Genomic DNA, 21,658 nt, shown 5'->3' with positions numbered 1-21,658 from the left:
TCAAAAACATAATACTGAAAGACATAACACTCGAAGACAAACTAGCTGTGATGGTGACAGACAGTGGTGCTGATGACCAAGTTTTGGTCAATCTCTCATAGATGAGAGGCTGATTAAAATGGGGAAATGTTAAAAACATTTAATTGGAAGGTCATTAGAATGAAACCACTCCAGTCCCTTGGGTTCCTATATAAGCAATAAGAACCGCAACATATACAGTAAAATGAAATTTAATTTTAAACAATGAGAAACTGCTAACTAGTCTGAAGACATTCCATAAGATCATATCCAAATAAGGCAAATGCCTAGCTGTAGCCAATCAAATAATTTATTTTGCTTCTGCATTTAGCTTATAAAAGCCTACTGCTCATGCTGCAAAGTGGGGCTTTTCAAGCCTCTTCTGATTCTGAGGGCTGCCTGATTCATGAATTATTCTTTGTTCGAAAAAACCCCAGTTAAATTTAATTTGTCTGAAGGTTTTTTTAGCAGTCATACCTACAGAGCAAGTTCAGAAAAATAAAGAAACAGTGTGGGATTTAGAAAGGTTAAAGAAGAGATAAGACTTTAATTGGGCCTCCAAGGATGATTTAAATAAGATTTGATTTAGTGAGGAAAAAAAAGGGAGGCATTTCAGAAACACAGCATGACTGATGTGTTTATGTGAGAGGGTAGGGAAAACTGATCCGAGTGCAAATAGACCTTACTGGAATAGTAAGGAAATTCTGGATAAAAAAATGAAAACAGTATTAGAGGCAGACTATGAGAACACTAAGAAACAGATAGTTGAGTCTGTTCTTAATGTAATAGCGAATAGGGGTCATATAGGTACTTAAGCAAGGGAGAGACACAACAATGAATGCACAAGTATTAATATTTACAATGGTGAAGAAACTGATCATGAAAATGTTATTTAGGAAGTTAGCAATGAGGCCTGGAACAGTAGGTTAGATAACAATTACTGATTTTTTGACAGATTGGATATAGAAGCTCTATTATTTCAGCAAAGAGAAATGCCAAAATAATATCAGAGTTTCTATAATTAGTGACACAACGGGAATGTATTGGATGGTAGGGAATGGAGCCAGTCTGGTTTGGGTTGGTGGTAGTAACAAATTTCACTTTGATGTGTTGAATTCAGGGAGATGATTTTGGGAGATGGCATGTCTCTGAATGAAGATGATCAGTAGACAGCTGGAAGTACCATCCTGAATTTCAGGTAAAAGCTTAACGTTTAATTTAAAGAAGCCAAAAGTCAGTTGATATTTTCATATAACAAAAATTTGTTGAGTCTTTACTAAATGTAAATGGCTGGACTAGGTGTTCTGTCAATACAAAGAAGGTACATTTTTTTGCATTCACGACCGCCAGCACTTTATTGGCTATTTAGTAAATGCCTCTTGGCTGAAGATTTTTCCATCTTTTCCCCACAGGGACTCAAGCTGGCAGCATTTGCCATCCTACGGGGTCCAAGGGTCAGGGTGGATGGGGAAGAAAGGGTTGTTTTGCCTCGACTCTCCAGCCTCCTCTACTTGGCAAGGAGCCTTGCTGTTGCATGGTGATATGGGCCATCCATGCTGGGGCAGAGCTGGCAGCTCCAGGGCCTGGGTCTAAGGTACCATCTTCCACCATTTGAAGGCAAAGGACACCTGGCAGACGGTGGCACAGGCACAGATGTCTCCGACGTCTGCCAGGTAGCAGTCGAAGTCACTGATGAAGGTGCATTTGAAGCCCAGGGGCTCCAGCAAGCAGCACATCTTTTCTTCCAGGCAGCAGGTGCCCTTGATTTGGAGCCCAAAAGTCTTGGGGAGTTCCAGGTTCTTGCCCATCACAATCATCCGCAGCAGGTTAGGGAAGTATGGTCTTGTGAAGAGCCTCTTGGGCTGCTGATCAGAGGGGATGTTAGTCAGCTTCTCCAAGTAGAACAGCTGGGGAATCTCAATGATATCCTGCTCCACTAGGTCCAGCTCTGTCTTCAGGATGGTTCAGGTGAATGCACATCTCCACGTATTCATTCTGCTTCCTCAGGCTTTCATCAGCCAGAAGTTGGTTGATGGTTTTGGTTTCCCTTCTGTTAGACAGGAGCTGATCTGCTCTAACTCTACTAAACAGAAGAGCATCACAATAGCCTTCCTTCTGTTTCTCTTGGAGGAGTTTGTAGCAGATGCCGGGGCTGGCCAGGAGCAGCTGGAAGCCCTTTTTGTCCTCACTCTTCTCATCTGTGGGGATAAAACACATGAACCCATCCATGTGGCCAGTCATTAGCCAATCTGAGTAGAGCTCCACTGGCACTTGGACCTGCTGGGCATAGAGGAAGTCTCAGAGGGTCTTACTCATGGCCCGGCCCTCCACGCTGGGGTAAAAGCTGCTGCCAATGAGGACTCTGCCCAGGGTGTACTCTTTCCTTTGGACCTTGACAGGTGGGGACGCTATCAGGTTCCTGATGGACTCCATGCTGGCCACTTTATGGTCCTCAGTGTCGTGGATCATGTAGCCAATACCAGGGCTCAGTGAGTATTTCATGGGGAACTCATCAAGACTGGGGGCTGGAGACATGTCAAGGATCAAGGATGTTGTCTTGTGGGGAGCCTGGGTGTAGCAGAAGGCCATCTCATCCTGGAGCCACCTGCCCAGGTGGCTGGGGTCCTCGTAAACAGAGGCCACCTGGCTGTTGCTCTTCTCACTCAGCTCAGTCACTGTGTCCACAAAACCAAGCACCAGTTCTGTATTTCTCTTTCTGTCACCTTTTTTCTCTTTTTTGTCTTCCCTTGCACTGAGGTCCTGGAGACCTTGATGAGGCCCAGCCAAGAGGCATTCTCACAGCTGGGTTTAGAGCCTTTGGCCCCTTACTCAGTATCCTGGGAACCCTGGGCCAGGAGGTTACAGTGGTTATCATCATTGCTGAAGAGATTCTCTCCCCTGCCCCTGGGTTCCTGCTTTCCCTCCTCAAGCAGGCACCCAGGCTTTAGAGAAATATAAGGGGCCTCTTCCCTGCTGGGTTTATCACACTGCTCTCGGGCCTCAAACCCTTTCATACCTTTATTCTTTTTTTTAACCAAAAAGTTTTTCTTACAAATTTTGAGCAAACATAAAAAAAAAAAAAAATCCTGCCTTTCAGCATTTCCCTTCAGTTGTGGGGAGTTCACAAGGAAACACATTACTATGATACAAAGCAGCCGATTGCTTGTGTTTCTTAATATTTTCTAACTAAAATGTGAGATTTACACTAAGGACAGCATGAAAAAGTGTTTTGAAATATTACGGGATAGCAAAATTTGTATTCAAGGGCTGACATGGCAACTGAGTTTGACATTTCCTGGAGAAATGTGCACTCAAGACTCTCTGAGCTTAGGCATTTTTAGGTAGCCTGTGACTTGCTCCAACAGCTTTTCAGGTTTGTTATTATCTTTCCCAACATGGCCTCATGCACATGTGCAAGCATCTTGGATAAATATAGCTTTCATTTATGATACTTGTAATTTTTAGAATTAAATACTCTATGTCATTATCTGTTTAATTATTGCAACAGCCCACACAAAGCAAGACTCAAAATGATAAGCATCCAAGTTTATATTACACAGACAACCTTTTATTCATCTCTTCATTTGGCAGATATTCATTAAGCACCTACTTCCTTCCAGACACTATATCAGGCCCTAGAAATAGATAGTCCTTGGCCCTTACAGAGCTTCCAATCTGAAGGGCAAACACATTAACAAATTAATTACAATACAGTGTTATAACTTGTTATTTTAGGGTAGGGAGCCAAGGGAATATGTATCAGGAGGAATCCAATCTGGTGTGCAAAGAAAACTTCATTGAATAGGTAAGTGACCTTTAAGCTGCAACTTGAAAGACAAGAGGTATTGGCTGAGCTGTAAGGAGACAGAGAGTATTCCAGGCAAATAAACTAAAACATGTGTCTGCAAGCCTGGACGTGAGAGGGGAATTGGCTGATTAGAGGAAATGGAAAAAGTTCTGTGTATTTGGATCATGGTATTGGCAGAGAGAGTGGACCAGCTGAGCCCACAGGTTCTTGAGCCAGGTTTACAACGTCGGCCTGTTGGATGCAATGCTTCTCTCAACATCTCTCAGCAACGCCTGTTGAAACTTGTAAAGAATCCAGGCTCAACTGCCATTTTCACATGTCCCCAAAGCCAGAAATAAATGGCTTTCTCATTTCATGATGGCAGTATAGTTTGACTGCAAAGGTCTGTAGGTTTGAATAGCAAGAATGAGTGTTTGAATATTGCTAATCCTGGAAATTAGGACTCTCCATAAGCAGCTCTGCTTTGGGATTTAGAGAAGTGAATTCCTGTGGGTTATAAGGGAATTCAGAGGAGATATGTCTGGTGGTTTCTCAAGTTGATCATTTGAAACAACTTGCTGTCAGTATTCTCTGTATAAATTACTATTTTAAGTTGGAAGTTCTAGTTTATATTATCGCTCTGTGAAAATTACTTACATTTTTAGAAGTAGGTTTTTTGAGAACTGAGATTATATATCAGAGAATCATATTCAGTCATTCTGACATCTTTAATCTAAATAGAGGGTTTAATTTGTAATGTTAATCTGATACTTTTCATAAGCTATACCTTGAAAGCCTAAGTATATTAGTCCATTCTCATACTGCTGTAAAGAGCTACCTGAGACTGGGTAATTTATGAAGAAAAGAGGTTTAATTGACTCACAGTTCCACAGGCTTAACAGGAAGCATGGTTAGGAGGCCTCAGGAAACTTACAATTATGGCATAAGGTGAAGGGGAAGAAATCACCTTATTAGCATGGTAGCAGGAGAGAGGGAGAGACAGAGAGCGAAGGGGGAAGTACTACACACTTTTAAACCATTAGATCTCATGAGAACTCACTCATTATCATGAAAATAGCAAGGGGAAATCTGCTTCCATGATCCAATCACCTCCCACCAGGCCTCTTCTCCAATTCAACATGAAATTTGGGTGGGGACACAAATCCAGATCGTATCAATAGGTAAGAAGTGATACACCATATGGCACTATTCTATGCATTATCATCTAAAAATAATCAACACATAATTAGTAATGAAGATCTGTGCACATTTTTTTTTTTTTCCGAGACAGAATCTCCCTCTGCCACTCAGGCTGGAGTGCAGGGGCAGAGTCTCAGCTCACTGCAACCTCCCCTTCCCAGGGTCAAGCGATTCTCCTGCCTCAGCCTCCCTTGGGAAAGGGCTAAATGACAGGAAAACTGATAAGGAAAGATTAACCATGACATTATATGGATCTGAGGGGCCCTCACAGATGAACAAAGCAAATAAATCTTGGTGCATTATAGTAGTACGAGTAGCTGGGATTACAGGGGCCACCACCACACAGGCTAATGTTTGTATTTTTAGTAAAGATGGGGTTTTACTATGTTGGCCAGGCTGGTCTCAACCTCCTGACCTCAAGTGATCTACCCACTTCGGCCTCCCAGAGTGCTGGGATTACAGGTGTGAGCCACCGCACCCAGCAGATCTATGCATTTTTAAGAGCAGTATTTACATTCAAGATTGAATCTTCATTTTACCCTTATAGTAAGTGAATAGATCTAACACTGTAAGTTCTCAAGGCAACTGTAGGGAAGACAAGGAAAGTTCAGATATTAATCATATTGCGAAACTAGACGTAGCAGGAAAAGAATTGAAATAAAACTCACTGAACCAAAAATAATCCATATTGGAAAATAAAGATTTGCCTAGTCAGATGTGAGACTGAAGTGATATTTGTTTTTTCTGAGCTGTATCCTGACCTAAAATGGAAAGTAGTACTGAACAAAATACTATGTATTTCCCTTCTGGATCAGTAAGTTGAGAATTAAAAGAATATGCCTCATATATTAGAAGCACTTCTCCAAAAATTCTTATATAATTTGAGTTCCAAGTTAAGCTGAAGCGATTATTCATATTGGCATAGTTACATAATATGAGGATGAAATACAGGCAATGATTTATACCCTAAAGGTATGTATGATATAAAATAACCTGAGGTTATTCAAATAATAAAACATATGATAAATGATTATTCAAAGATTTGCATCACCAATCAGTTCTAGGAATTTTATCTTTGAAAATTCTTTTGTTTGCTGGAAATGATCTAATTAAAAGCTTGGTTTATGATAGAAACATCATAAATGTAGAAGAGCTTGAGAAAATTAGGACTTGCCATAAGTAGATTTCCTTTGAAATTCTTGATATTTATGGTGCTAAAGGAATAATGCACCAAGATTTATTTGCTTTGTTCATCTGTGAGGGTCCCTCAGATCCATAGAATGTCATGGCTAATCTTTCTTTATTCCTTTTCCTGTCATTTGGCTCTTTCCCAAATGCCTGAATTGTTTCCCCAGATATGTTTCCCAATCGAAGCCTCTGTGTCAAACTGCGCAGCCTCCACCCTGGTCTCCATCAAGCCCACCCTGGAAGACAGCCACCACCCTCTGTTTCCTGCCCACAGCTGCCACCAGCCTGCCCCATGCAATTCTGTTCTACAAACAACTTCTGGGGTTTCTTTTTCTCAGTTTTTATAATGCCATTTCCTGGCTCAACTTCCACTATTATTCTCATTCTCTCTCTCCTCTCTCTCTCTCTCTCTCTCTCTTCCTCTCCTCCCTCTCCCATCCCCTTCCCCTTCTCCATCAACAATTGGTTCTCCAACATGGAGGGACTCCTCATGACCTTTTGTGTATTTATTAAGTGAATACACCTTTTGTGTATTCAACAGGCAAATATTTATCAATATATTGACAGATTATATTTGTCTTTTGGAAAGACCACTCTGGCCACAGTGTGAAAATTGTCTTGGGGTGGATGTGGAAGAGACCCAGTGGGATTGTCTGTAGAGCTAGTGAGCTCTGACAGGAGAAAATGATGACTTGAAACAGAGTTCAGGTAGCAGAGATGAGTGAAATAAATGATTTTGCAGTCTGTTGAAGGGGTCTGTCTCCCATTCCAACCTGAGCAGGACTTCCTAGGCTTTCAGTAATTGTCTCCTAAAACTTTGACCTCCAAGTTCCCCTTGGAAAATGTCTCTAAGATATATTATCTTAGAGATATATGACCAACTACTCTAGCTGTATAACTTGGGGAAAGGACTTAAACTCTCCATGCCTCAGTGTCTTTATTTGTAAAGTGAGCCTTCTAATATGACTTGCTACGTAGGATTGTTTTAAGGTTGAAGTGAGAGATGCTTTAATGTGTTAAGCACAGTGCTTGGCCCACAGTCAAAGCACACAATAAATGTTAGGTACTGAACTACTGCTCCCGCCATTCCTACAACTGAGTGTTTCTTAAGCCACAGTTCTGAACACTGCTTTTTATGCCTTCAGCTATATTTACTATATGTTACCTCATATTTAGAAAACAGAATTAAGTAGTTTTGGAGCAGGAAGTTCAGGCTCAAACAATTTATCAGTGCTAGATCCCGAACCAGCATCCTGCGCCCTGACATCCCAGTTTATGGGTGTTTTTCTGTTTATGTTTGCTGTATTTCTTCAACAAAAATTTAAGCAAATTAAGGGCTCAACCCCTCCTCTGATGATTTCCCATTGCTCAGAAGGAAGTTTTGTACCTAAACACACACTGGTAATGCAGAAAGGAAATCTGGTGCTTTAGATTACAAATTAGATTAAATGGATTTATGGGCTAAACCATTTTCAATTTCTGCTTGCCATATAACGAGAGAATTAAAGCACATTCAATGACTAATCTAATACTTTATCTAACGGCCATCTTCCCAGGAATTCTGTCTTTTTGAAATAATGCTCTAACATTCAGTATTCAACTATTCCTTGGGCAGTTCTGAAAGCAGCAATAATATAGTTAGGGTACCACTGAGTGTATGAATATGAGCACTTCCAAATGGGTTCTTCCTATTTACTGAGACTCCATGAGAGAATCAGGTTCATTTGCCTCCTTCGTTCTTACGGTCCCCTGTGAGACCTTCTTCATTCTTACCGTCCCCTGTCATCACAACACAGGGTCCTGCATCTTACTGCACAAGTGGAGAGGCCATCTTCTAACATGCTTAATGCTGCAGGTTCCCTTGACACATCAGTGTCATCGTTTCAGGATCCCATTGGGATTTTGTTCCTTCTGGGACTCTTTCTTTTTTCAGTTTTACATAATGTGTTTTCTTCTGTGCCATTTTCCTCATTCCATAAAAGTCAGCATCCCTCCACATATGAAGGAAACAAAATCAGTATCTCAAAAACATACCTGCACTCTCATGTTTACTGAAGCATTATGCACAACAGACAAGACATGGAAACAACGGAAATGTCCAACGTCAGATTAATGGATAAAGAAAATGTGACACACACCCATACTCCCACAACACACACACAATGGAATATAATTCAGCCCCCAAAAAGAAGCAAATCCTTTCATTTGTAACTACGTGGGTGGAACTCAGGGGCATTAAGCTAAGTCAAATTAGTCAGAGAGAGTAAGGCAAATACTGTATGATTTCATGTCCATGTGGCATTCAAAAAGTTGAACTATTGAAACTGAAAGTAAAATGATGTTTTCCCTGGGAAGGGAGGTGGAGAAAATGGGAAATGTTTTTTAAAGGGTACAAACTCGGTTATCCATGAATAAGTTATATGGATCTAATGTCCAGTATGTGACCATGGTTAATAATGTTGTATTGTCTACTTGAAATTTACTAAGACAGTAGATCTTAAATGATTTTGCCACACACACAAAAAAAGGTAACTATGGGAGGTGGTGGATGTGTTAACTAACTTGAGTGTGACAATCATTTTACCATATATATGTATATCTAATCATCATGTTGTACACTTTAAATTTATATAATTCTATTTTCAATTATATCTCAAAAAAGAAAAAATATAAACTTAAAAATTTTTTTTGAATTAAAAAAAATAAGCATCTCTCCTTAATGGCATAATTGGAATCTCAGAATGTTTACTTTCCCACTGATCCCCATCAGGTAGGCAAACTTCACTGGCTCAGTTGCTTAGGATCCAGCAATATTGGGTTCATGGTTTCTGAGACTCTCAGTAAGAAAATAAATATATTCACAGTATCTGCTTGGAACCCTTGTAGATCACAGTTCACTACTTGATTTTAAAAAGTATTATCCATATATCTGTTCTTATACCACTGACCCATCTATCTTTCTTATTCTCACAAACTCAATTTTAAATTTTTTTCTCACCTATTTTTAACAATTTCCCCTGATAAAACTTGGCTGTTAAAAACATTCCTGCAATATCTCCAAAATTATAATACCAACGAAAACAAGAAAGTACAATTGCTGTCATCTTATTATTATAATAGCTAAGTTATGGAATACCGAATACCTCAGAATTTTCTTAGAATCATGGTATTTTAGAATAGGAAATGTCCTTAGAGAAGTTGACAGTTACAATACAGTGTGGAGTAACTAGAATGCTTTATGAATGGCTCATTCCAACTCAGTAAGGAAATTTTATTTCATTTGTCAGAAAAGCTGTCAATGCCTTGGAAATGGCCAAGAGAGATCACCAAGTGTCCATCAGATTAATATTGCGATTGTCTGGCTGACTCTGTAGGGTTTAGCTGATTCTATGGGGTGTGCACCTTAGATTGCTTTTGATAAGGCCATTTTATAAAATCTGTAGTGATATGTTATTACCCTTGTAGAAAACTGATAAGAATACAAATATTTCTCGTCTATGGCAAAGCAAATGGCTTCTGCTCACGGTGATTTAATTTCTTCAGTAGAGAATATGAGTATCTGTAAGCCAATTTCTCATTTGAATCAGTTTCAGTATCTTAAGGGTTTTCTCTTTAATTAAAGAATTTAATAGAATCTTTGACAAATGTTCAATTTGTATTTGTATGGAAATTATGATTTTGCAATTTTGTAAATTATGCTTTAACACAACTTTGTTCTGAAAATGTTTAAAATCTATTAACTGATTTTCTGTCTTTAGTAAATAGTATACTTTAATATAGTAAACATTATTATATTTTAAGGAATTTGTAATATTTCAGAGTTTTTATGACAGGCACCAATTTATGGCTATGTAACTATCTGGGAGATGTGGTAGCAAAATGACTACGCAGTTGGGTTTAGAACCAGAGTGCTCAGTAAAAATCCCAGCTCTCCCCTTTAACAGCTGTGAGCTATTTGGCTAGTTAAACGCTTTTTGTTTCAATTTTTTCATCTTTAACATGAGTTTGATGTGAGAATCAAATGAATATATATGTGTAAAGCACTTGTAACAATTGCCTAGTTTTACTGTGTTTTGCATTGTCATTCTCAAAAGAATCACAAATGAGTTTAACTTCTGAATGCTCAATCTTCCCATGGGGAGAGAGGAAACCTTTCAAGTATGGAGAAATTATTTTGCCTGTCCAGACATGGGTGAACAAGCCTGTCTCACATGAGGGTTCACGGAGTAGCTGGTCCTTAGAGTTTTCCCCCTGAGCTGGATTCCAACTTGGTCTCTGTGAGAGTTTTGCATCGTCACCTTGGCTAGTCTGAATTACAATTTCAGTAATTATCCTTCTTGGATATTTTCAGTTAGGATGGCTAAAAAAAAGACTCTTGCAAAGTTTTTGGAAGGCAGACAGGAGGCAGGAGACGTTTTGAAGTTGACCCATCTGTTACTAGTCCACTGACTCATCTTGCTGGTGTGGGGCAGCAGCTGGGCCTACAGATGCTTTACCTGCCCCTGAATCTTTCCTCAGTTTTTCTTGATGGTTGTGTATTTAGCTCTATTACAAAGGTCCCAGCTTCTGCAAGATACCCTCATCACCAAGAACAGGTTCCAGTCCATTCTTGTGTGATTCCAACCTATTAGTGAGCTTTTCTTCCTGCCTGTCTGCCCTGGGAACTTCATGCTCCAGCATCAGATATACAGCCCTCCAAGACTGCTTAACCAGTCCCCATGATTGTATGAACAAATCCCCCCTTAATAAATGCCATTATAAATATACACATATCTCCTCCTGATTCTACTTCTCTTGTTAAACCTGACTGATGCAGATTTTGGTAACAGAAGTGAGGAAGCCAGGAAGAGTGTATTCAGCTGTTTACGCATTTACTCGATACAAATGGACCATACTCCACATATACAAGTTAAATATCACTTGTCAGAAATGCTTGGGACAAGAAGTGTTTCGAATCTGGTGGCTTTTCAGATTTTGAAATATTTTCACAAGCATAATGAAATATCTTGGGGATGGGACCCAAGGTTAAACACAAAATTTACTAATGTTTTATATATACCTTATATGCATAGTCTAAGGTAATTTCATACAGTAGTTTTACCAATTTTGTGCATAAAGCAAAGTCTGTATTGTGTAACTAGGTGTGGAATTTTCCACTTTAGTGTTATGTGGGTGCTCAAAAAGTCTCTAAGTTAGAAGCATTTTGGATTTCAGATTTTTAGATTAGGAATGCTCAACCTATAATTGTATCATCTGCCTTTATCATCTAAAAAGTATCATAAACATTTTGTTCTATGTGAATACTTCACCTATTTTTAATGGTTAGATAGTCCCTTGTAATTTATGAACCATAGTTTATTTAATAAAGTACCTAATATGAGCATTCAGATTGCTTCTAATGACAATCCCACAATAAAAATTTCTATACATAGGTATTTGCATACTTTTGTGATTATCCTCTTATGATAAATTCCAGAAGAGGAATTGCTTTAGTCAAGTGATATGCTCAATTAAGTCTTTTATTTATTTGATCAGAATAGTTGTTATGATTTCCTTCCCTACCAGCTGTGTATGAAAGGACTCAGTTCCTCAGAACTTCCTTGATATTTTAAATCAAGGCATCCTCCATTGAATTTCAGTGGTTCTGTGAATTGAACTGGATTTACTGTGGCTTTTAGAGATCTCCAAATGCTGTCTATCAAGCCAATTGGCTGCTTTCTCCTTCAGGTGACATCTCCATAGCCAGCTTTTAAACTCTTAGGGTCAATGACTGAAGCCTGAGCCTTTTCAGTTCCAGTTCCCCTGCCCACCTCCAAGAACCTCCACCAGGGCCATCCTCCACCCTATAAGACTATGCCTAAAGTGAGCAAATAGGCCAGTGCTAGCTGAAGAAGTTTTCTGAAAGCAGCTTGCTTGTGGGTAGTGCTGATGTGCTTTCATTCACCACTGTTTGCAAAGTACTAAAGTAATTGGAGATCTTTAGCAGGAAATTCTTGCTGACTGAGAGAGGATGAAGTGCTGAAATCCTTTTAACTCCCACAGCACTTACTCAGAACCATCTGAATGCATTTAAAGTATCTTTAAAGGATGCTAAGAGGAGTTTGAAAGTTATCACCAGAGCCTACCCAGATGGCAATGCTCACATAAATGTTTATTTTTCATCCCGTTTAAAAGAGGGTATCACAATGCAGGTTTAGAGGTGATGAGGAGCCTCCGAATGACATAATCCATTTTAACTATAAACCATAAATATCCATTAAAATCTCATCCCACCCATACTCTCTTTTTCTTTTCAAATGTAAAGGAATACAGCCCTCCTTTTTTCAAAAAATAAAAAACTATGAAAGCTACTTCCTTCAAGTATAGCAGTTGAAATGGCTTTGGCCCATAATCCGTGGCCTTTTCTGTTCAATCTTTCTTCTCTGCTTTTGGTTCAGGAGAATAAACTACAACTTCTTTCTATAGATATTCACATATAAGAGAAGGTATACAATAGTGGTGTTTCAGTGAGTAAAGTGTTAAGGAAATGCTGGTTAACCCATGAGCACATTTAAGTGATGAGCCACCAGTATCATTGCAATAGGTTTAAAAGGTTTTATATCTGTCTTTTAGATCAGAAAGAATACTAGAACTGGTGGACTAGAAGATGAAAAAGTAACTGAAATAATGGATATATGACAAAGACGTAGTAGCATTCAAATAACTCTATTTCAGGAATGTGAAACAGAAGGAATTTTTGCAAGTAAGATTTATTTAAAACACTTGAGAAGTGTCCCACTTCTGAGTGGCTTCTTGAATGTGAGGTTGCTGTCTAATTAGCAAGATAAATTTCAGGGCATATAGCTGCATGGATGCGTTTGTATGCTGGTGGCCATTTAGGTGAAAGTGTCCCTTCCTATTAACAAGCAAAGCTCCTCTGTCATTTGGAGTCATCTGAAACATTTTTTGGTTTCTCTGAAAATGTTCTGGTCTCTGTTATGCATATGATTCAGAAATGAAATGCTTTTTCCCCTAAGAGCTTTCCTATTGAGCAGTTTCTTTACAAGTTCCAGTCTGCCAACAATATCAACTATTTTTAAGAGTGAAAAAATTGAGTCCCTAGAAATAAAGGTAGTCCTTCATTGTTAGTAATACAGGGCCAGGCAGTCAGTATTCAGGTCTGGATGCAAAGCACTTGCTTGGTAATATTGTCCTGGTGTCCTGGCTGTTTATAGCCAATGATCATTTGAATTTCTCAGGAGTCCGTAACATTTTTTTAAAAAGGTTTGAGGAGAGGCGTAGAGCAAGATGGCCAAATAGAAGGCTCCACCAATGATCCCCCTACCAAGATACCAATTTTTTTTTTTTTTTTTTTTTCAGATAGAGTCTCCCTCTATTGTCCAGGATAGAGTGCAATGGTGTGATCTTGGCTCACTGCAACCTCTGCCTCCCAGGTTCAAGAAATTCTCCTGCCTTAGCCTCCCAAGTAGCTGGGATTATAGGCACCCACCATCATGCCTGGCTAATTTTTGTAATTTTGTAGAGACGGGGTTTCACCATGTTGACCAGACTGATCTTAAACTCCTGACCTCAGGTGATCTGCCCATCTCGACCTCCCAAAGTGCTGGGATTACAGGCAGGAGTCACCACACCTGGCCCAAGGACACCAGTTTAACAACTGTCTATTAATACAGTTAAAAAGCACCTTCATACGAACCAAAAATAGGGTAAGCACTCACAATTGTTGATTTTAACTTCATGTCACTGAAAGAGGCACTGAAGAAGCCAGGAAGGACCATCATTAATCAACAACACCGCTCCTCCCATTTTCCTCTGTAGTGGCTGCACAGCATGCAGAAAGATCCTGTGTGCTTGAGTGAGGGAGGGCACAGCAATTGTGAGACATTGCATTGAACTTAATGCTGCTCTGTCATAGCAGAAGCAAAACTGGACTGAATTCTGCTGACGCCTGTCCATGAAGGGAGTATGTAAATCAGACCTAGCCAGAGGGGTATCACATATCCCAGTAGTCAGAACCTGAGTTCCAGTGAGCCTCACCCCCATGGCTAAAGTACTCTGAGGTCCTAAATAAACTTGAAAGGCAGTCTAGGTCACAAATACTGCAACTCCTAGGTGAGTCCTAGGGCTGAACTGGGCTCAGAGCCAGTGGACTTAGGGGGCTCATGACCTACTAAGACACCCTCCGGGGTGCCTATGGGAGTGCTTGTACCATCCTTCCCCCAACCTCAGGCTGCACAGCTTATGGTTCCAAAGGAGACCCCTTCCTTCTGCTTAAGAAGAGGAGAGGGAAGAGTGAAGAGAACTTTTTCTTGAATCTTGGATACCAGCTCAGCCACAGTACAATAGGGTACCAGTCAGAGTTGTAAGGTCTCCTTTCCAGACCCTAGCTTCTGGACAGCATTTCTAGAAACACTCTGGGTAGAAGGGAGCCTGCTTCCTTGAAGGAAAGGGCCTAGTCCTGGCAAGGTCCATTACCTGCTGATTAGAGAGCCCTTGGGCCCTGAAAAAGCAGTAGCAACACCCAAGTAGTAGGCTGTAGGCCTTCAGTGAGATTCTGAGGCATCATGGTGGCTTTAGGTGTGACCCAGCACATTCCCAGTTGTGGTGGCTATGGGGAGAAACTCTTTCTACTTGAAAAAAGTGAAGGTAAAATTGAAGGGGACTTTGTCTTGTGCCTTAGGTAACAGCTGAGCCACATGGGAGTAGACTACCAAGTGGGTTCTTGGGTCTGTGGTTCCAGGCCTTGGTTTTAAGACAGCATTTCTGTACCTGCCCTGGGTTAGAGGTGAGCCCACTGCTCTGAAGGGTGTCCTAGACCTGGAAGCACTCATCACAAGCTGACTAAAGAGACCTTGCGCCTTACGTGTACATTGATGGTAGCCTGGCAGTACTCCCCATGGGCTTGTGGTGATGGTAGTCAAGGGGAGAGGGGCTCTTTGCCTGTGGAAAGGGGAGGGAATAGTGGGAAGGGCTGCATCTCATGATTTGAGTGCCATCTCAGCCTCAGTACAATAAAACACCAGGTAGGTGTCTAAGAGTTTTTAACTCCAGTCCCTGGCTCCCAGACGGCACTTCTAGAGCCACCTGGGACCTAGAGAAACTTACTGTCCTGAAGGGAAGAACTCAACCCTGGCTGGCTTCACCATCTGCTGACTGTAGACCCCTGCCTAGGGCCTTGAGTGAACATCGGTGGTGACCAGGTGGTAGTTGCAGTGGGCACTGGGCAAGCCCCAGTGTTGTGCTGGCTTTAGGTCTGACCCAGCACATTCCCAGTGGTAGTGGTCAAAAGAGTGCTTGCATTACCACGCACGTGGTTACAGGCAGTTCTTCACAAAGACAGAGACTCCATTCACTTGGGAGAAAGTAAGGGAAGAGAACAAGATCTCTGCCTGATAATCCAAAGATTCTTCTGGATCTTTTTCAAAATCATCAATATGGTACCTCTACAAGACTCAAAAAAATATAACATTGTTGGGCTTGGAGTGACCCCTAATGCAGGTAGAGCTTTTATCAAAACACCCAAGTCCTTTTGAATACTTGGAAAGCCTTCCCCCAAAAAAGTAAGAATACAAAGAAGCCCAGACTGAAAAGACTACAATAAATACCCAATTCTTCAATGCCCAGACATGACACACACAAATATCCACAAGCATCAAGACCATCCAGAAAAAAATGACCCCACCAAATGAACTAAATAAGTCACCAGAGACAAATCCTGAAGAAATAATAATGATATAAACCTTTCAGACAGGGAATTCAGAACAACCGTTTTGAGAAAACTCAGTGAAATTCAAGGTAACACAGAGAAGGAATTCAGAATACTGTCAGATAAATTTAACAAAGAGATTGAAATAATTTGAAATAACCAAGCAGGAATTCTGGAGTTAAAAATGCAAATGACATACTGAAGAATGCATCAGAGTCTTTTAATAGCAGAATTGATCAAGCAAAAGAAAGAATTAATGAGCTTGAAGACAAGCTATTTGAAAATACACAGAGGAGACAAAAGAAAAAAAGAATAGACAACAATGAAGCGCACCTACTGGATTTAGAAAATAGCCTCAAATGGGCAAATCTGAGTTATTGGCCTGAAAGAAGAGGTGGAGAAAGAGATGGGTAGAAAGCTTATTCAAAGAGATAGTAGCAAGAGCTTCCCAAACCTACAGAAAGACATCAACATTCAAGTACAAGAAGATTATGGAACACCAAGCAGATTTAACCCAAAGAAGACCAGCTCAAGACGTTTAATGATCAAACTCACAAAGATTAAGAATAAAGAAAGGATCCTAAAGGCAGCAAGAGAAAAAGAAACAAACAACATAAAGAGGAACTCTAATATGTCTGGTAGCGGATTTTTCAGTGAAAACCTTATAGGCCAGGATAGAGTGGCTTGACATATTTAAAGTGCTGAAGGAAAATACCTTAAAACATGAAGGAGAAATAAAGACTTTCCTAGATAACCAAAAGCTGAGGGATTTTTTTTTTTATCAATACTACATCTTTCCTACAAGAAATGCTAAAGGGAGTTCTTTAGTCAGAAAGAAAAAAAAGTTAATCAGCAATAATAAATCACCGGAAGGTAGAAAACTCACTGGTAACAGTAAGTACACAGAAAAACAAAGAATATTTTAACACTGTAGTTGTGGTTTGTTAACTACTCCTCAGTAGAAAGACTGAAAGTAGAAAGATGTACCAATCAAAAACAATAAATACAATGGCTTATTAAGACTTAAACAGTACAATAAGACATAAATGGAAACAACAAAAAGGTAAGCAGGAGCATGAAGTTAAGGTATAGAGTTTTTGTTAGTTTTCCTTTTGCTTGTTGTTTGTTTGTTTATGCAGACAGTGTTAAGTTGTTATCTGCTTTAAATAATAGGTTATATGATAGTATTTTCAAGCCTTACGGTAGCCTCAAATCAAAACACATACACAAAAGATAAAAAGAAATTAAGGCTGGGCATGATGGCTCACGCCTATACTCTCAGCACTTTGGGAGGCCGAGACAGGAGGATCGCCTGAGGTCAGGAGTTTGAGAACAGCCTGGCCAACATGGTGAAACCCTGTCTCCACTAAAAATACAAAAAATTAGCTGAATGTGGTATCAGTCACCTGTAATCCCAGCTACTCCGGAGGTTGAGGTAGGAGAATAGCTTGAACCTGGGAGGCCAAGGTTGCAGTAAGCTGAGATCATACCACTGTACTCCAGCTTGGTGACTCCAGAAAAAAAAAAAAGCAAGAAATTAAATTATACCACCAGAGAAAACACCTTTACTAAAAGGAAGACAGGAAGGGAGGAAAGAAGAAAGAGCAGATCACAAAACAATCAGAAAACAAATAAGATGGCAAAACTAATTGGACAAAACTCTCCAATCAAAAGATATAGAGTGGCTGAGAAGATTAAAAAACAATTATCAATTGCCTATAAGAAACACACTTTACCTATAAAGACACACAGACTGAAAATAAAGTGATGGAAACAGATAATCTGTGCCATTGGAAACCAAAAACATGCAGGAGTAGCTATACTTATATCAGATGAAATAGCTTTCAAGACAAAAGCTGTAAGAAAAGACAAAGAAGTCCTCTAATTATAAATGAGTCCATTCAGGAAGTGGATATAGCAATTGTAAATATATATGCACCCAATGCTGGATCACTCAGATTATATATATAGCAAATATTCTTAAAGCTAAAGAAAGAGGGAGAGAGACCCCAACAAAATAACAGCTGAAGATTTCAACACCCCACTTTTAGCATTGGACAGATCTTCCAGATTGAAAATCAACAAACACTGGACTTAATCTGCACTGTAGGCTAAATGGACCTAATCAATGTTTACAGAATAGTTCATCCAATTGCTGCAGAATACACATTCTTTCCTTCAGCACATGGATCATTCTCAAGGATAGATCCATATATTAGGTCACAAAACAAGTATTAAAACATTCAAAAAATGAAATAATAGCATTTTTTCTGACCACAGTGTAATAATACTTGAAATTAATAGCAAGAGGAGTTTTGGAAACTGTACAAACACGTGAAAATTAGACATGCTTGTAAATGAGCTGTAGGTCAGTGAAAAAGTTCAGAAGGAAATTGAGAAAAAAAAGTAAACAATTGATAGTGGAAATCCAACACAGTAAAACCTCTGAGATACGGTGAAAGCAGTAATAAGAGGGAAATTTATAGCTATAAGTGCCTACACTAAAAAAGAAAAAAAAAAATACTTCAAATAAACAACCGTACAGTGCACCTTAAGCAACCAGGAAAGCAAGAGTAAAACAAACACAAAATTAGTAGAAGAAAAGAAATAATAAAAATCAGAGAATAAATAAATTTCAAATAAATATAACAATTTAAAAAATTAACAAAACAAAAATTTTGTGTTTTAAAAAGATAAAATTGACCAAACTATAGCTAGACTAATGAAGAAAAAAAAAAGAGAGAAGACCCAAATATATAAATTCAGAGATGAAAAAGGAGATATTACAACCAAAACCACAGACATTCAAAGGATTATTAGCAGCTGCTATGACCAACTATATGCCAATACATTTGAAAATTTAGAAGAAATGGATAAATCCCTAGACACATACAACCTACCAATATTGAACCACAAAGAAACCCAAAATCTAAACAGGCCAATAACAAGTAAGGAGATTGAAGCCATAATAAAACATCTTCCAGGAAAGAAAAGCCCAGGACCTGATGGCTTCACTGCTGAATTCTACCAAACATTTAAAAAGGTGCTAATACCAATTCTGATCAAAGTATTCCCAAAAATAGAGGAGGAGAGACTACTTCAAAACTCATTCTACAAGGCCAGTATTACCCTGATAACAAAACTAGACAAAGACACATCAAGGAAATAACGACAACAAACCATAGGCCAACCACTGATTAATGTTGATGCAAAAATCCTCAACAAAATATTAGCAAACTGATTTTAACAACACAGTAAGAAGATTATTCAACATGACCAAGTGAAATTTATCCCAGGGAATAAGAATGGTTCAACATATGCAAATCAACTGATGATGTATATCATATAAACAGAATGAAGAACAAAACCCATATGATCATTTCAATTGAGGCTGAAATAACTTTTGATAAACTTCATCATTTTTTCATAGTAAAAATCCTTAACAAACTGGGTGTAGAAGGAACATACCTCAATATAATAAAAGCCATATTCAACAGACACATAGCTAGTATCATACTGAATGGGAAAAAACGTAAAGTTTTTCCTCTAAGATCAAGAACACCATCTTCACCAATGTTATTCAACATAGTAATAAAGGACATCCAAATTGGAAGGAACAAAGCCAAATTAGCCTTTTTGGCAGATGATGTAATCTCATCCTTGGAAAAACCTAAAGATTCCACCAGAAAATGTTTAGAACAGATAATCAAATTCATTAAAGTTGCAGGATACCAAATCATCATACAAAAATCAGTAGCATTTTTATATGCCAACAGTGAACCATCTGATGAAAAAATCAAGAAAGTAATTCCATTTATAATAGCTACAAATAAAATGAAATACCTAGGAATTAAGGTAACCAAAAAAAGTGAAAGACCTCTACAATGAAAACTATAAAACATTTATGTAAGAAATTGAGGAAGATACAAAAAATGGAAAGATGTTTCATGTTCATGGATATGGATTGGAAGAGTCAATATTTTAAAATGTTTATGTTATCAAAAGCAGTCTACAGATTTAATGCAATATCTATCAAAATGCTAATGCATCCTTCACAGAAATATAAAAAACAATTCTAAAATTTATATGGGACCACAAAAGGCCCAGAATAGCCAAAGCTATATGCAAAAGGAACAAAACTGAAGGAGTCACATTACCTGACTTCAATTTACACTACAATGCTATAGTAACCAAAGTGACATGATACTAGCATAAAAACAGACACATAGATCAGTGGAATAGAAAACACAGAGATAAATTTATACACTCACAGTGAACTCATTTTTGATAAAGGTGTCAAGAACATACTTGAAGAAAGGACAGTCTCTTCAATAAATGATGCTGGGAAAACTGGATATCACTATGCAGAAGAATGAAACTAGACCTCTACCTCTCACCATTTGTAAAACTCAAATCAAGATGAAAATCAAATCAAAGAATCTATGAAACTACTAAAATAAAACATTAAGGGAAACTCTCCAGGACATTGGTCTGGGCAAAGATTTCTTGAGTAATACCCCACAAGCACAGTCAACCCAAGCAAAAATGAACATTTGGGATCATATCAAGGTAAAAACCTTCTTCACAGCAGGGAAACAATCAACAAAGTGAAGAGACACTTAAGAATGGGGGTAAATATTTGCAAACTACCCATCTGACAAAGGATTAATAACCAGAATATATGAGGAGCTCAAACAACTCTACAGGAAAAAATCTAATAATCCAATCAAAAGTGGGCAAAAGATCTGAATAGACATTTCTCAAAAGAAGAAATATGAATGACAAACAGGTATATAAAAAGACGTTCAATGTCATTGATCATTAGAGAAATGAAATCAAAACTACAATGAGATATGTTCTCACCCAGTTAAAATGGCTTTTATCCAAGAGTCAGGCAATAACAAATGCTGGCAAGGATGTGGAGAAAAGGGAACCCTCATACACTGTTGGTGGGAATATAAATTTGTACAAACACTATGAAGAACAATTTGGAGGTTCCTCAAAAAATTAAAAATAGAGCTACCCTATGATCCAGCAATCCCACTCGTAGGTATATACTCAAAAGAAAGGAAATTAGTATATCAAAGAGATATCTGTACTCTGATGTCTATTGCAGCACTATTCGCAGTGGCCAAGACTTGGAAGCAGCCTAAGTGTCCATCAGCAGATGAATAGATAAAGCAAATATGGTAATTATACACAAAGGAGTACTATTCATCCATAAAAAAGAAAGAGCTTGTCATTTGCAACAACACAGATGGAGCTGGAGGTCATTATATTAAGTAAAATAAGTCAGACACAGAAAAACAAACTTCACATGTTCTCACTTATTTGTGGGAGCTAAAAATTTAAATAATTGAACTAATGGAGATAGAGAGTAGAAAGATGGTTACCAGAGGCTGGGAAGGGTAGTGCAGAGTGGGGAGGAAGTGAAGATTGAAGATGGGTACAAAAAAATAGAAAAAGTGGGCCAGGTGTGGTGGCTTATGCCTGTAATTCCAGCACTTTGGGAGGCTAAGGTGGGTGGATCACCTGAGGTCAGGAGTTCAACACCAGTCTGACCAACATGGTGAAACCCTGTCTCTACTAAAAATGCAAAAACAAAAAACAAACAAACAAAATAGCTGGGTGTGGTTGCTCATGCCTGTAATCCTAGCTACTTGGGAGGCTAAGACAGGAAATTCACTTGAACCCAGGAGGTGGAGGTTGCAGCGAGCTGAGATCACACCATTGCACTCCAGCCGGGCAACAAGAGCAAA

General features: G+C 38.9%; 1 pseudogene; it reads right to left on the bottom strand.

The window, feature by feature from the left end:
* Positions 1-1,547: 1,547 nt before the first annotated feature.
* LOC108293730 lies at positions 1,548-7,979 on the bottom strand (annotated as a pseudogene).
* Positions 7,980-21,658: the final 13,679 nt, after the last annotated feature.

The sequence above is a fragment of the Cebus imitator genome, unplaced genomic scaffold (assembly GCF_001604975.1).
Source record: "Cebus imitator isolate Cc_AM_T3 unplaced genomic scaffold, Cebus_imitator-1.0 Scaffold545, whole genome shotgun sequence".
Taxonomy (NCBI): Eukaryota; Metazoa; Chordata; class Mammalia; order Primates; family Cebidae; genus Cebus; species Cebus imitator.
Note: the sequence above shows the minus strand (reverse complement) of the source record. Positions and strands in the feature narration are given on the sequence as shown.